Genomic DNA, 16,981 nt, shown 5'->3' with positions numbered 1-16,981 from the left:
GGGTGGCGTTGGGCACAGGTTGCCCTCGATGATGCCAGAGGTGTTTTCCAGCCCAGTGACTCTGTGGTTCCCTCAGCCAATCCAGGGGCCGGAGGGCGGGCGGCGGTGCCGGGCCGGAGCGGGGCCGGCCCGAGCAGCCCTCGGTGTCCCCGGGGAGCCGGATGAGCCCGCTGGCCGCAGGAATTGGGCGATTGCCGCCTCATTCCCGCCTCCGCCACCGCGCTGCCCCGAGGATCAACGCACGGCCTCTGCTGGCTCTGCTCCCGGAGCTCCAGGGCGCTCGGACACCGCTCCCAGAGGGACGTGCCCGGAGCCCGAAGGCTGAGGGAAGCGCTGAGCCCGGGCAGGGAGGCACCGAGCCCAGCGCCATCCCCACACCCCTCAGACAAGGGACAGAAGCTGAAGCGGGACTTGCGGTGTTTCTGTGTACGATTCACCTTCAGGTGTTCTCCACCATCTCTAGCCCGCTCTGCGGTCCTAACGTGAAATAAACGTTTGTCTTCCCATGTCTGCCTTTTAACGTTTGGTTAATTAAAATTGGTTTTATGAGCTTTCGGTCTTCGGAAGTGCCTTTACTGGTCTTGGCATTAACTGTTTTATAGCGATAGCAAGGCAGCGCACTTAGTGTAATTAAATCTGGTGTGAGTAAAAAGTGAACAGAGATCAGACGTGAGTTTGAATTAATACTTCAGTCTTTAATCATGCAGTAACATAATTAAGATTATTCGATATGGAGTATTTAAAGCAATTCAATACGGAGTATTTGAGGCAATTCAGTATGGAGTATGGTAAGTTTTCCTAGAGTGTTATAGTGAGTGTTCTCATAACTAAAATATTTTTAAAGTCCTGATTTGGACCTTCACCTCTCCTTGCACTTCACATATTTTTGAGACATTCCAGCCTAAGTCAGGTTATTCCTAAGTAACTATTTTTATGGAGTAGCTTTCACTCCCTCACATCCCTTATGACCTATACTGCAGCCCATATAATTGATCCTTACTAGACATTGATAAGTTAGTCAGGGATAACATCTTTGTTTTCTAAAAGTGATCAAATACCTCAGAAAAATCTCAGAGGGAGTCAGCTATGGACAGGATTTAACAGTCCTTGCTCTTGATTTGGTTTCTTAAAGAATTATTTTTCTGAAGTGGGTTGTGTTGAGCTCTTTCAGTGTTAAAATTCAAAGCTGGTACAGAGTAGAATAAGAGATTCTGATAAATTCCTCTCTATAGAATGACACTAGTCAGAACTAATGACTGAAATTTTCCTGAAGTTTCAGCTATTCATCAGTGCCAAGGAAAGGAAAATGTTGTCTGGCAAGTTATTGTGGTACCAGAAGTGCCCTTTGGTAAAAATTGCTTCTCTTGTTAATTGCCAGCAGCCCTGAGGTGAGTGAAGACATTCTGATACTAATGTACCACTGTTAGTAAAATTTCTTCTATGTGAGAAAAGCTTAATGCTGCAAAAATAAGAATTGCAAAATGAGAGCATGCAGTTGTCAGGAAGGCAGATCTCCAAAGGCAGATGGAGTGAAAGTGTTGGAATCACAGAATCCCAGAATGGTTTAGGTTGGAAGGGACCCTGAATTCATCTCGTTCCAGCCCCCTGCCATGGGCAGGGGCACCTTCCACTAGCCCAGGCTACTCCAAGCCCCATCCAGCCTGGCCTGACACACTTTCACAGACAGGAAGGACTTTTTCAGGGACAGCCACAGCTTCTCTGGGCACCCTGTGCCAGGGCCTTCTCACCCTCACAGGAAGAAATCTGGTAAAGTGCAAAATTATACACTGGCATGTAAATTAACAAACTGTAAACATTGCTAGGAACCTTTTTCTGTAAGAGACGCAAAAAGAAATTCAACATATTTAAGCTGCACTAATGGTGTCCAGCTCACTGTATTTCTAAGAATGATTCTGTTTTATATTTCCTGCATGATTGAATAATGGCACCACGGATCTCCTCTGCAATGTGGTGTTCTTGCTGCTTTTAAGGATGTGAGAAAAGGCTGCCAAGTACTTTCCAAGTGCAGGCTGTCCTCCTGCCAAGCCGTCAGCATGAGGCTTTGTGCTCAGGGCAGCTGAGGTGCAGATGCAGAGCTGTGCTCCCCAGCAGGAGCCCTGCTGGCACAGGGACACTGCTGTCATGCCCAGGGGATTGGGGACTATGTCCCTCATGCTCAGCACACTCTAGATCATATCCAGATACTCTGCCCAGTTTGGAGCTCTCCCTGCAGGAAAGGCATTGATAGACTGGAGAAAGGGAAGGCAAGGGAGGCCCCCAGGATGACTGGGGCTGGAGAACTTCCTCTGAGAGGAAAGGCCATGGGAGCAGGGCTTGGTCAGCCTGGGGCAGGCAAGGCTTTGGGGAGCCTACACATCCAGCCCTTCCTGTGAGGTTACTGAGCCAAGGTGGGAGGTGACAAGAAGCCAAAACAAGAAAGTTCTAGATGAATACAGGGAAGACCTCTTCCCCGTGAGGACACTCTACAGCAGCACAGTTGCCCAGCAAAGTTGTGCCATCTCCATCCTTGGAAGTTTTCCAAATGCAGGCAGTTCAAGCCCTCAGTGGCCTGGTCTGACCCCAGAGCTGACCTGCTCTGAGCTGGAGCTTGGACAGGGACCTCTGAGAGCCCCTCCAGCCCAAGATATCCCATCATCCTGTGATTCTGCACTTGGGTGCAAGACAAGAAAGCCTGGGAGATGGATAATAGTGTATTTCAATGCAATGCTCTGTGTTGGGAGCATTTTTGTTCTCTGCAGCAGGTAGCAAAACTGTGCAGCATGAGAGCTGAGAGAGCTTTCATCAGCTCCTGCTTTCCACTGCTCCTGCTGTAATGGAAACAATTTTTCTGCTCCTTGCAGCAGCAAAATAATAGTAAAGAAAATTACTCCAGTCAACTGAGACATGTTTTTTCCATGTCGTCCTTTCAGGTAAAATATTTATTACCTGTTAAAGTGATTGAAGGTCACCTGTTCATTTCCTTTCAGAAACCAGCATAGATAGGGAAGGAAGAGAAAATACTCATGTTGTAAAAATCTGAAGGCAGAGAACTGTAAATAGGAGGCAAAAGATGAGGAAAATCAGGAGAAAATGTTGGTGCATTAATCCACTGTAACATTACAGTACATTACAGTGAAGCAAGATAAGGGTATAAATAAATGATAGCAAAGGAAAACTAAATGGCCATTGGTAGGATGAGGTAAGGTCTGCCCTAGCAGTAGTAAAAGAATCCTTTTCCCATGCCATGTGTCCCTGTCAGACAGAGCAGGAGGGATTTCTGAGGCATTTTGTGCAGGGTACAAACTGCGCAGAGCAGCTTTGCTCAGGATCAGCTCAGGTACAATGGGGCAGGAGGAAAAGGCACTGAGGTTGTTCTGAAGCAACACTGGTCAGGACCAATGGCTTTACTACAGTTTAAGATTCAGGTTCTTTAAAAATAAAGCAGAGCAAGCAAGCTGCATAATCTTTAGTGAAAAATGTTTGACGTTATGAATGGGAAAGAAGGGAAATTAACCAAGATTGCTCAGCACAGATTGCTCAACGCAGTGGTAACTGTGATGTGCCTCTTCCTCCTGCCTGAGCTGTGGCAGTCTGGTCAGAATGCCCAGTGGCAGTCAAGGGGAAAAGCCCTTTTCTGGATCATGAGAGACCTGAAAGATAATACCCCAGTGATATATCTGCAGAACTTTGCAGATTGTGGCTTTATTTTGAGGCTTGTAGACAAAATAAGTGAGAGGGAGAGAGTTGGGGCAGATTAACTACTCACAGAGGTACCATGAATAAAGGCAAATTGTAACAGAATGCATGTTCTCAAGGATCAAGATGTACAAATTAGGGATTCTGTTGGATGTATTCCTCTGGAAAAGAAGCATGGCATGAGACATTACAGGCTCTTCAGTATTCAGGCCCTGCCATTAAGTACTTGTTTTTAAAAAAGTCACTTAAAATTAGAATATTGTGACTAGAATTTGGACAGTCAGAGGTGACCCTAGAGGGAAAGATATTGCTAAAAACAACAGTTGGTAAATCCAGAATGAGCTGGGAGTTGAACTGATAGGAGCAGGTAGTAAAAAAGTGGATCTCATTTAGGAAGGGTCAAAGACTTATTTTTACCCCTCCAGTGTATCCCAAAAATTTCAATGCACTTGATCCCAGTAGAGCTTTAGTGGAGAAATGCACTGCTCAAGCAGTGAGCAAGCAGAGACACCAAATCTTCCACTTTTGATGGGAACAGTGCCAGGCAAAGTTCTTTGATGTAAATTGCTTATAAAAAGGCAGGGGAAAAATATCTCAAATATCTCAACTCTAAACTTGCACTACAACAATATATTAATAATATAATAATATTTTAATAATAATAATAAGTTTTGGCAGCTTCAGGGGCAGGAAGCATTCCAGTGTAGGCACAAGCAGAACAATCCCACAACCACAGCTGAGGAAAAACAGCAGGACACTGCTATCAGTGACTGGCAGTAATTCAGAAGTGTTTTCATAGCAGCATTAAACTGCAGGGTTCAGAAAGTGATTGTGTCAGCAAAGTAAAAACAGAGGTCAAAACTGGCCAAGAATTGGAGGAGCAGCTCCAAGATACTATTTGTTATCTGCTTCATAAACTGAAGTTTCAGGCAGTGATCAAAGGGGTTTGCCAGTTTAATAAATGAAGGATAGTTCCAAGTAGCACATCCTCAAATCACAGAAGTGGCCATGCAACTGAAAAAGTATCTGAAATTCACATTCTTCAACATTTCATGAGGCAAAACCCCAAACTCACTTAGACTGAAAAAAAAAACATGTTGACAAAATCTATAGCCTTAGGGCTTACATCAGAAATTCACTATGTTTTCAGAGTATGGCTCTTTGAGAAGACATTTTATGTCTCCTTAGCTTTGGAAATGTCTCCTAGGCACATTAAGACATTTGACTGAAATAGAAGAGGTGGATAATTAGTGGCATCATTTGTAAACACATGCTTAATTGGGCTTTTGGAGAGGGGTAGCATGCACTTAGTGCCTGGTATTAATTCTGCATTTGATATTTACAGTAGTGTATTAGCAGGTGTAGGATGACAGAACATGTAATCACTTAATCAGATAATTAGCTCATTATAAATATTTTCGTTTGTTTGGATTTTTATTTTAGGCTTTACCTAAATATCCCTTTATTACAGCAAGAGAATTAATTCCACTAATCTAAAACTTGTTGTACAGCCACTACAAAACCAAAGGTACTAATGGTTTCTGCTAGAGAGAGAGGCTTTGTCTGCCCAAAGTGACACCTTTGTGCAGGTGTTCAGAGCCACCCAGGTCCCCTGACACAGGTGGGACTTCCCAGCCATGGAATATGTCCAGCTTGGTCCATAGGGTGGGAGTAGCACACTGAGCACATGGCTGCCTTCTCCCTGAGGGGTGCTGTGTGCATGGTCTGTCCCCTGTAGCCAGTGGATATTCCAAATTCAGGCTGCAAAAGTTAAGCTCATTTCTTCCATTCCCAGAAATCCAGGGCCCAGAGGCAAAGGCCAAAGAGTGGGATCTCATTATAAGTAGCTTGGGGAAAGCAAGAAAATATTGTTTCTGTGCTCTGCAAAGGGGGCAGTGAGTAAGACAGATCCCAGCTTTGGTATCAAACTGCAGCTGGTTTTCCTTGTAACTCCTCCTTTACTACTTTTATTACAGTAAGTGGATTGAAGAGAAAGAAATCTTGGGTTTTGCCTTGCTTCCTCAGAAGATTTTGCATATCCTTTCAGAAGGGTTTAAGTAGTGTCAGGGCAAAGAAAACAGAATCCTCCACCTCTGGTGCCTAGCAGAGGTAGTTTGAACTGAAATAGGGACACGATTAAACCCTGTTTACAACTTTTTATTCAGCAAACAACATCCTGCTCTCTGCAGTAAGGAAACAAGGGTATTTAAAGCCTGGCAAATGAAGGGAAGTTCTGTATGCAATGTTTGGAAATTGTTTTTAAAGAAATAACTACATAGAAAGTGTTGCAAAGATGAAGTCAAAGATTTATGAGGTGTATAAGGTGTTTGTGGGATGAACTACAGGCTGAGATTAACCCACAGTAAAGCTGTTTCTTGCACTGATGAACACATTACATTTGTGGTGAAAAGAATGTGGTGTACCCTGGAAAACAAATTTAGCACTGTTAGGCTCTTCTCATCCTAGGGCTGCAGGCAATATTTTAAATATGTGCAATATTTTAGGTGTGTGACACAAGGCAGCACAGCAGCAGGGTTAGAAAGGAGAGTTTTGGGAGGGAGAAGCAATACCTGCACACAACTTCCTGGGACCCAAACAGGAGCTGGAGGCTGTTTGTAGATGGAAACCGAGTGTTTCTGTGTTGAGGCCTGACTTTTAGTTGATTAATACATCTACTGATCGCTAATTAGGTGCAATTAACAGCCTGCACACTACAGCCGCCTGGGTGATATTTAAGATAATTATCTGGTGCCCTCTAGTGGAGCACGAGACAGATATAATCAGACTTTTTTTTTTTTTCCTTGAAAAGACAGATTTGTTTTTCTTCCAGTGAATGGCCCAACCAGGAACCTTTCCTGGAATCATTGAAGGCTTGTGCTTGCACTGAAAATCATGCAAAAGGTAAATAAGTATGAGGATGACTTGGTCTGTTGTGCTGATCTTAACAAGTAAAGATCAAAATTTAAAAAGCAGTGACCAAAAGCATATTTTTAAAGAGACAAGGATAAGGAGAAGGCAAAAAGACAAGAGGGTGGGAGGATTTAAAAAAAAGGGGGAAAATACTGAGAAAAAAATCAGGATATGTTTTAATGATTCTTGGCTTAAGCATCAGTTATGGGAAATGAATGACTATTCCTTCTCCATTCAATATCTTATTTTGGAAGATTTCCTGTAGCTCAGACTTACCTTGTTTTGTAGCTGGGCAGAGCCTGCAATCCTCAACCCACTGATTGTGCCACACTTTCCAGAGGCTGCTTAAATTGTACAAGGCTATCCCTGAGCTGTGTGTTTCAAATATAGCTTAGGGAGGCTTGCTTTTAACTCATCGGTTTTTTCCATTACTTGAACTTCAGCAGTGACCTCAAGAAAGGATGGAAAATAGGTGTTTGCCAGCTGGGTCCTCTCTCCAAACCCACATGTGACTCACCAGAGCAGCTGTGCCCATTTCTGCATAACACAGCTCTGCTCTCCAAATGCTGGGAGCTCCCTGACCTTGCTGCTCCAGCTGGACAGCACTTGGCTTCTGTAGATCTGAGATCTGATTTATTTGGAGGTGCTGGAGCATATTGAACACACATTTCAGCCCAGCATATTAGGTAGGACTTTGCATTTGGAGTTTCTTTCCAAGATCACAGTTGCCAGCCTTATGAATCAGGGATCTGCAGTGGATTTTTGTAGGTGCTGGGGACAGGCATTATATTAGGGTAGAGGTCTAAAAAAGAACTAATTTCTCCTTTTGGGTTCAACTTCCACTCTTCTTTGATTATTTTCAGGCCAAGGGATGGAAAAGCAAGAGTGTGGCTGTATGTTGTTACTTGCTTCTAAAGTCTCTGGTTCTGCTATTTGGCAAATTGCTGCCTCCTGAACAGCAGCAAGAACACATTTTGGAGAAATACAGCTTACACCTCTGTTCTGCAGCCTCACACATCTGCTTCAGATTTGCAGCAGGAGGAGAAATGGGATGTGCAATGCTGGTTTATGGACACAGCAGATGTCCATGTATCAGTGCACACACACACTCTGAATGAAGAAGATTTAACCTTTTGGGATTCACTGCAATGAGGCACAGGGCTGGCAAGAAGTACAGAACCATCTGCAGTAATGGTTTCCACAGCACTTGTACAAAACCTGGATTTGTGAAGTCCTAATTCTCCACAGGGTCTATAATGAGGAGAGCTTTGTTGCTGAGTGTTTCTGTACAGTAAGACAAGAACAGCAGTTCAGGTCTTATTTCTACACTGTTTTTTGTTCCTCAGAAGAAATCTGTCAGAATATGGATTTAGGAGTTAATGGCCTGGAAGCAAAATCCCACAGAACTGTCTATGTTAAAAGCTGTCAGAATTTACTACTATCTTTAAAGCCATTAGTGGAAAGGATATAACCCATTCCAGGCAAAGAGGGAAAAATGGAATAAGCCAATTTTTTTTCCCAGACAAAGAAAATGATGAGTATTAATGTGTGGTCATTTTAGATTTCTAGCAGGACCCCTCTCCCCACAATTTTTGTCTTGTGTAGTTAAAAATGGCAGCGTTAATACATTCTGCTTCCATGAGCCCCTTCGTGGTAGCTGATTGGAAATATCAATAATGTGCCTCAGGTTGTGAGTAATTAGAAGCTTATTTTTCAGTGTTGATTATTACAATGTATGTGAGCAAGTGTGATCAAAGCAGATTATCTACAATACACAGCAGTGTGGTCTGTTGGAGTAGCACGTTTCCAAAGCTGTGGAAAGTGGTTTCAGAGAGAGCTGACAGATTACTACAATGTTTATCATTGTTACAGCCTCAGTGGGAGTCTGGTTTAATCTAATTAACATAACAGTGGGAGCACAAATGACAATAAAAATTAGAAGCACTGAAGAACTCTATTATGTGGCTGGTGTGACTGGGAATGACAGACATTACAAAGAGTGCACAACAGGAGGATGTTAAAGGGTGACTACTGCTCAAAGAATCCTTTTTTTGTGCTCATGACATTAAGCTGAGGTTTGGGTTTTTATCCCTGCACTGTCTGCTGGGATCACCCACTCCAGGTGTTCTGCATTGCCTTCTCTGTTCTCTGAGCTGGCTCTGCTGGGAAGATAGCTCTGGTCAGAGAATCCCAGACTGGTTTGGGGTGGAAGAGACCTTAAAGCTATCCCAGTCCCACCCCCTGCCATGGCCAGGGACACCTTCCACTATCCTGGGCTGCTCCAAGCCCTGTCCAATCTGGCCTTGGACCCTTCCAGAGATCCAGGGGCAATCACAGCTTCTCTGGGCACCCTGTGCCAGGGCCTTACCACCCCAATTGAAAAAAAATTCTTCTTAAATTCCATCTAAATGTCTTAATTTTTCCAGGAGCTAAAAGAAAATAATGGGTTTTGGTGATAATTTAGCAACAAAAGAAAACACTACCTGAAAAAAATGAGTTTAAAAGAAGCCTACTTCAAGCTTTGGAAGCAATTTAGGTAGTACTGTTTGAAAGGAGTTCCAGGCATCTCTGGTGATAAGGTAAGGGGCAGTGGGGTGATACTGTCAATAGAGACCAAAACTTTGACTACCATAAAAACGTAGGCATTTTTAGGAGCTTGTTCCACACTTCTGTGTTCTTTAGAGAGCTACCTGTTGTGTTCCAGGAACAGGTATGCTGAAGTAAATCTCACAGGAGGCAGTTTCAATTCATGAAACCTGCTGGGTTCCTTTTCCCACTGCTTTCAGTGGTTGATTTTGCAGAAGTCTGGTGAGTTGGTGAGCAAGGGGAGGGAGGACCTAAATCCACAAAGTCCACAAGTGGAGGAGCAACTTTCACAAACTTCAGGCCTGGCACATGCCCTGGTCCTGAACACCTCCAGCAGGCACAGAGGAAAGAAAATAATCTGTGTCTGAACAGTCAGGGAAACAGAGCTGTTGGACAATGAAACTGTAGAGCACACACCTGATTTCACAAAGCAACCAAACTCAGATTTTTAATGTCCTTTCTTGTGAAATAAATGGCAGCAGTACTGTGTAGCCATTGATCAGAGAAGACTCAAACAAGCCACCCTGCAGAAGGATTTGTCAAAGGCACCTGCAGACCATGAACACAGACTATCTATGAAATTTTACAGAAAACAGGCATCTACTCCTCATCCCCAACCTGCAATAAAAAGTCTTCTAAAACATATGCATCAAATAGCATAAACATTGCAGCAGAGCATTGGCCTAAAGTCAAAGATCTCTCTGCTGTTCTCTAGGACATAATTTCTCTTCATTTCTGGCAGTTTTTTGGTGATAAACTAGGAAAATATAAAGAAGTCTTGGAACAGAGAGTGGGGATGAGGAAGCTGTGTGAACAACTTGACAGAGTGTAAAAAAAACAAGAAGAAGGCAGGAAGCAGGAGAGAAAGTGGTTTGGTAATCAGCCCGTGAGAGGAGGATGCAGAAGTGCGGTGATTCAGTGTTAGCCCCACACTGTTTCCTCTGGTAGAAATTCTTAAATTTCTCAGGGTTTGTTCCCTGTTCCTTGCCTTTTGTAGGAGTTGGTACCTAGATTTTTTTCTCCAGATGAAAAGGTGGGTTATCTCTGTCACAGCAGGGCAAGAAGACTCACACCTGGAACAGATTTCCAGAGCTGCTGGTGGTGATTGTGATGGCTTCAGCTGGACGAGCTGAGCTGCTGCTGGCAGGAGACAAAGGCCACATCCCAGCTCCCTGAACTCCCCTGGGGCCAGAACACTGAGATTTGGAACTGACACACCAAATCTCCTGCTCCTTCTTGCCCCTCCAGAGTGCAGGGACAGTCACTGACATGTAGTTACTATGGGGAGCAGCAAGAAGGCTGGAAAGGACATGGTGGGTGGGGTGGTTTGACAATGCCCAAAAGCCAGGCACCCACAAAAGCTGCTCCCTCACCCTCCTCTGCCACAGCTGGGCAAAGGAGGGAAAAAATGAACAAAGGGTGCATGAGTTGAGATAAGGACTGGGAGAAAACACTCCTAGGCCAAAACAGGCTCAAAGGTACAAAGTGAATTTTATTGCTAACAGAACCAGAGGGGGATAATGAGAAGTAAAATAAGCCCTGAAAATACCTTTCCCCCCCAGCCCCTCCCTCCTTCCCACCGACAGCACAGGGAGACAGGACAGGGGGGGTTTTGGTCAGCTCATCACTGAGATTTTCTCCTGCTGCTAAGGAGAGGAGCCCTTTCCCTGTGAGACCATGGGGTCCCTCCCACAGGAGACAGTTCCCTGTGAACTTCTCCAGCTGCTCAAGTAGCAGCCAAACCACACCTGCCACAAGGTGAGTCCCTGTTGTCTTAGATAACTTGAGTTCTATCATCATCATAGTACAAGGATCACATATTATCAGAGCTTCATACCTTCTTGATGTTGCTCACAGGCAGCTCCTCTACACACTGACTTCTCCAGGTCCTGGCAGTAATCTGACTCTCCTCACTCCTCTTTCCTTACTCTTATATAGCACTAGTTCTTATTGATTGCAGGTGTGGCCTGTTAAGATCAGACCCACCTCCAATCTTCAGCAACTGACCCAGCTGCAACTCACTGGGGGACAAGATCACCCTCTACAGCCCAGCAGCCTGTCCATCTCCAGAGCCATCAGAGATTGGCTCTGCTGGACAGGGTGGAAGCTTCCAGGAGCTTCTCACAGAAGCCACCCCTGTGGCCCCACACTACCAAAAACCAGACTGTGCAAAACCAACACGTGGGCCCACAGAGGTGAGCAGAGTGGAACACCTCTCCTGTGAGGAAAGGCTGGGAGAGCTGGGGGTGTTCACCTGGAGGAGAGAAGGCTCCAGGGAGACTTCAGAGCCCCTTCCAGTGCCTAAAGGGGCTCCAGGAGAGCTGGAGAGGGACTATGGATAAGGGCCTGGAGGGACAGGACAAGGGGGATGGCTTTAAAGTGAAGGAGGGCAGGGTTAGATGGATATTGGGAAGAAATTCTTCCCTGTGAGGGTGGTGAGAAGCTGTGGCTGCCCCATCCTTGGAAGTGTTCAAGGATTGGAGCAACCTCACTTCAGGAGAAGGCGTCCCTGCCCGTGGTAGAGGGTGGAATAAGATGATCCTTAAGGTCCTTCCCAACTCAAACCAGTCTGGAATTCTGTGATCTTAAGTTGAGGATACTTGGAATTGATTTGCTTTGTAAAGAAAGCTAATTTCCTAGTGACTCCTTATTAGCAAAGCTAAGATTGCCTGGGAGCTTTCTGGAGTATAGTGAGCGGCCACAAGTTGGGTATCTGAAAACCAGGGAGGTGTGTGGGGTCAGGAGGGACTTTTGTGTGGAAGGATTTTACCAGAGGAGGAGGAGGAGGAGATTCTCTGTCACCAGAGCAGCTACAGAGATGAACATGCAGGAGAGGGCGCCCGACAGCAAGGAGTAACTTTTGGTGTGAAAACATCTCATTAAAACAGGGGGAGAACAGCTGGGTTAAAGCTTTGGTTGAGGTTATATTTTGCATAACCTCCAAGAGTCAGAGCGGCCAACTGAGCATCCGTGGTTTTGGTAGGTAATGCATTCAACAGGAGTGAAAATCTGATTGCTGTCACTCATGTCAGCAGCTCCAGCCTTCAGTCAGTGAGGAGTATACTCTTTATGGTCCTCTCTAATTAGATGTGTGAGAGCACACTGGGTAGGAAGTGTAGAGCTTCCTTTCTTTCTGGTGTCACACCACTGCCTCAATCCCAGCCGTGGATCCCAGCCTCCACAGTGAGCTAGTTCCTTGTTAAACCAGAAAATCCCCTTACAAAGCCTCCACATCGCTCCACTTTGTGTTGGTTGCCTGTGCTCCCAGAATGCTGGATGAGGTTTCAGCTTGGGCTGTGTTTATTTTCAGGGCTGTGGCCATGCAAGGCTTTTGCAGACAGCACAAACATTCAGAAGCCTGGACACTGGAGCGCTGTCAGGATCCACCAAGTCATTTTTCCATGGCAAATCCAGCATTTAGAGGAGCTGCACTGAGTGGCAGCTTCTTCTACCCATGCTGTCCTCAAACAGAGAGTTCTTTCTTCCTAAGCACCTTCCACCTGCTGGTGCAGGTGCTCACTTGAGGCCAAGCTGCCCCTGGGCTCTCTTTAAACTGAAAATTCACACTCTAATCCTGTTTCACTGCTGTGAGAGCTCACTGGCAAGGAGAGCCCTGTGCACCACCAGTGAGAAGGTCCATAACCCCTCTTGGTGCCCCTCCTGCAGCTGCCTCACCCACAGCTGCAGTTACAGCCCTGCCCAGTTGGTTCTCCTCACCCTCCTTGCAGATACACCTAATACAGACACAGCTGTGGTTTGGGCATCTCGTTCTAGTGACACTTGTCATCTGTTGTGACCACACTTGGGGCTGGTGCTTCATGGGCTCCACCTGGAGAACTGCATCCAGCTCTGGGACCACAGCTCAGGGAAGATGGGATCCTCTTGGAGCCTGAGGAGGCCACAGAGATGTTCCCAGGGCTGGAGCCCCTCAGGCTGGGAGAGCTGGGGGAGTTCACCTGAAGAAAAGAAGGCTCTGGGGACACCTCAGAGCCCCTTCCAGTGCCTAAAGGGGTTCCAGAAGAGCCGGAGAGGGACTTGGAACAAGGGATGGAGGGACAGGACACAGGGAATGCCTTCACACTGCCAGAGGGCAGGGACAGATGGGATATAGGGCAGAAATTCTCTCCATCCCTGGTAGTGTCCAAGGCAAAGTTGGACGAGGCTTGGAGCAACCTGGAATAGTGGAAGGTGTCCCTGCCCATGGCAGGAGGTGGAACTGGATGTGCTCACTGCCCAAACCATCCCATGATTCCACACAAATTTCAGCTCATTTCTTCTTCTTTTCAGAGGATTTTTGCTTTGCACAAGGCAGAACTCTGGAAGGGCTCAAGTTCTCAGTAAGCTCTGCCAGCCTTTGCTGTGGTGCATTGTTCTTGTCCATGGACTAACAATACGGGCAGTGCCTTCAGCTGGGAGCCAGGAGCCAAGTGGAGACCAGAGATAAAGAGAAGGAAGGAGGAGCAAGGGAGAGTTTGACCTCACAGCTTTTGTTTAAATTGCTGGTTCTTTTTAGTATTTCCTCTTGTTATTCTTTAGGTATTTGGGGAAAGAGAAGGGGACCGTAGCCAGACCATTATGTATGCTTAGTCCATAATCTGCACATTTTTATAATCTCTTTTTTTCCTTTATTTTATTGGTTGTTGAAATAGCTACAGAAATATACCAGAGAAATGGAGACTAATATTTTGCAAGGTTTTAATTCTGGGCAGTGTGCCAAGTAAAAGGTAATTGTTGGCAAGACTCCGAGGTGTGCTTTGCATGCTGCTTTCAGTCCACAGCAGGGATCCTTACAGCTCAATTATTCTCTACAGACAAAATGCTCAAAAAGCTTCATTTTCAAATGGGCTGAGCAGCTGTCAGAGAACTTTACCACCCCCAGTTTCAGCCTCCTGCCCACTTCTGTGTTCCTGGGCTCTCTGGTCCTTGACAGACCCCCCCAGTTCTATCCAGCAGTTACTGCAAGATGTGGCAAAAGCCAGGCTTGAGGTAGCTCAACTGCTGAACATCCAGTGTGCCATCAGAAATGCAGCAAGGCCACTGCTGCTTCTTCTGCTGGTTATTTAGACAGGCAAGAGCTAATTTGTGCATCTGAACACATCAAGGGAAAGCACATTAAGGCTAATACAAACAACTTGCCCCAAGGAGAAATTCTGTCTGGGTTTAAGTGGAAGAAAATCACTGTGAGAACAATTAAACGTTTCACTAGGTTGCCAGGGAAGTGGTAAAACTTCCCTCACTGGAAATATTCAAGGTTTGGCTTGACAGAGCCCTGGACAGCCTAACACAAGGGTCCTGCTTCCAGCAGAAGTTTGGAGCATATGGGCTCCAGAAGTCCCTTCCAAACTGGATTTTCCTGTGATCTATGATAATACTTTTAATCATCATGTTTCAAAGTTGGGATAACAGAAGAATGTTGTTATTTTCTCTGATGTAAGGAAAATGAGGATTCCAGTGTCTACAGAAATACTAACTTTATTATGAAATAGAAAAGGAAGGAAAAGCAATAGTTGCATTTCACTTACAAGCATCAGTGCAACTGACTGTGGTCAAAACCAGTCTGGTAAAGTTCAGAGTAGGTAACCAGGAGAACATAGGTTTCTGCTAAACATCATCAAAAAAAGCAATAAAATCATCTCTTTTGATCTGCAGAGAGAGGTTTTAATGCAGTAAATATGACAGTGTGTTCAGTAATGCACAGCAAAACAGCTGGGACTGTGATGGTGAATGTGTCTGAAAGCAAGCAAGTTTTAAAATCAGTATTATGCTTTCCTATAACAGCCAAATAAGCACTGGCATTTAAAATGCTTTGAAAAACCCACAGAATTACTAGAGTAATTTGATAGAGTTTATCAGTTCTATCAATTCTCAATAGCACTAGAGATTTTAGAGAGTTTATCAGTTCTAAGTAGATCATTGCTACATAATCAAGGCCACTGCTGTTTCTTCTGTTGCTTATTTAGAGAGGCAAGAGTGAACCCAAGGCAGGAACTGTGCTAGAAAAGCAGGTTTATTGTTACCCATATTGACAACTGGAGAAGCAACAGAGTGTAAGAAAATTACTGGTACACTAGTTCACTACATCTGCACTCCTGAAGGATGCTGAAAGGCCTTGTGCCCAGGTTTTATCACACAAGTAAGTCATGGTAATAATTAATTGGAAAGATTTCTGCTGGCTGCTCCAGCACGAGGGTGTGCTGGTGCTGCAGAGGAGGTGATGTGCTGCTCCTGTCCAGGCACACTTTGGGTGAGTGCAGGTGAGCTGGAGAGGAGCAGAGGCTGACAGGACCCCAGGGATGGGGGTGCCTCACCCACTGATGGGACCAGTGTGGGATTGCTGTCAGGCTGCTCGCTGGGTGGCTTTCCCAGCCCAGCAGCCAGCCTTGGGTGGATGGACTTGTGCTCTCAGCATCCACACTAAGTGAACAGAAAAACTTGTGAACACTTTGTGATCCATCTACTGCAAGTCCAAAACCTCAGAGGGATAAGTTTTTTATAAAACCATCTGGAACAAAAATGAAGCAGACGAGACAATCACTTCAGAGAGGGGAAAATATATCAAAAATCCAAACTATTCTGCTCTCCTTTGTGTGTCTCCTTTTGAACTTTTGCAGCCCCTTCAGTGTGCAGGATGCTTTAGCAAATCCCACTTTATTTGTTACACATGCCTTCCTGGATAGGGTCCTGAGGAGAAGCTCCTCCATGGAAAATGGAGACTTGGAACAGGAAAGCTGTGTTTAAACCCCATGCTTGGTCCTAACGAATATACTTGGAATAAAAAGCAACCAAAACCATCTGTGGCCAGAAGAAGCAAATCCAGATGTTGTGGGGTTTTAGCCCTCTCCTTCATTAATCATGTCTGCAGGATCATTCAGCTGCTGCAGCCTACGCCTGCTGGACTTTTGAGGGGTTGTTATTAATCCAGGAACAGCAGCTCACTTGGGAAGAAAGCTTCAGTCACATCTTTGATAATCAAATGGAAGTCGAATTAATTTCTTACTCCTCTAAGCAGAGTCACCATGATTTCCTTAGTTAAGATGGGAAAATGACAGGTTTAATTTCTGGATTTGGCATCTTGCCTCACTAAACTCTGTTCAGAGGCAGTGAGATGCCTCAGCCTTCCCTTCTTACCAGGCTGCCCCCCACAAAAACCTCCCTCTAAACTTATTTCTACCACTCAGGAAGGTTTTGGTCTTCCCAGGCAGGTGTGGCTGCCCATTTGAAGCAGTAAAGAACCCACTGGCTCTCCACCAGATGGCTTTTTATTCTGGATTTTCTGCTGGGATCAGCGGACTGGGCAGTGCCTCCTTGTTTGTGGGAGCAGCGGGCAGTGGGCAGGGCACTCAGCTCTGCTTCATCCCCGGCTCCCTGAGCACCACCTCTGTGTTCAGGTGAGGGAACAAACCCATGAGTCTTGTTTGACAATGAGGGAACTCTAGCAATGGATCTGTGAGGGCCTGTGCATTAGTTGTTTTGACATGAATGTCCCAGCTAATTAAATTACAGCCTCTAATGGCAGCTGAGCAGGAATGATCACCTCATTTGTCATTTAACAGGTTACATAACTGGTGACTAAGCAGAGAAGGAAATAGTGTTTGAATTTACCAAATAAGTTTTGTGTGTTTAAAAAACAGGAAAGTTCAATGCATGTATTTTATTTTAATTTACATTTACACAAAACCAAGTCATTTCTTGGCCAGTGGGGCAGGCAAATGGAGTGTGCCACAGCTGGACTGATTCTTAACTCTAGGATTCCTTACTTTATAGGAAATAAAATCCAGAACGATATCTT

The sequence above is a fragment of the Serinus canaria genome, chromosome 8 (genome assembly GCF_022539315.1).
Source record: "Serinus canaria isolate serCan28SL12 chromosome 8, serCan2020, whole genome shotgun sequence".
Classification (NCBI taxonomy): domain Eukaryota; kingdom Metazoa; phylum Chordata; class Aves; order Passeriformes; family Fringillidae; genus Serinus; species Serinus canaria.
Note: the sequence above shows the minus strand (reverse complement) of the source record.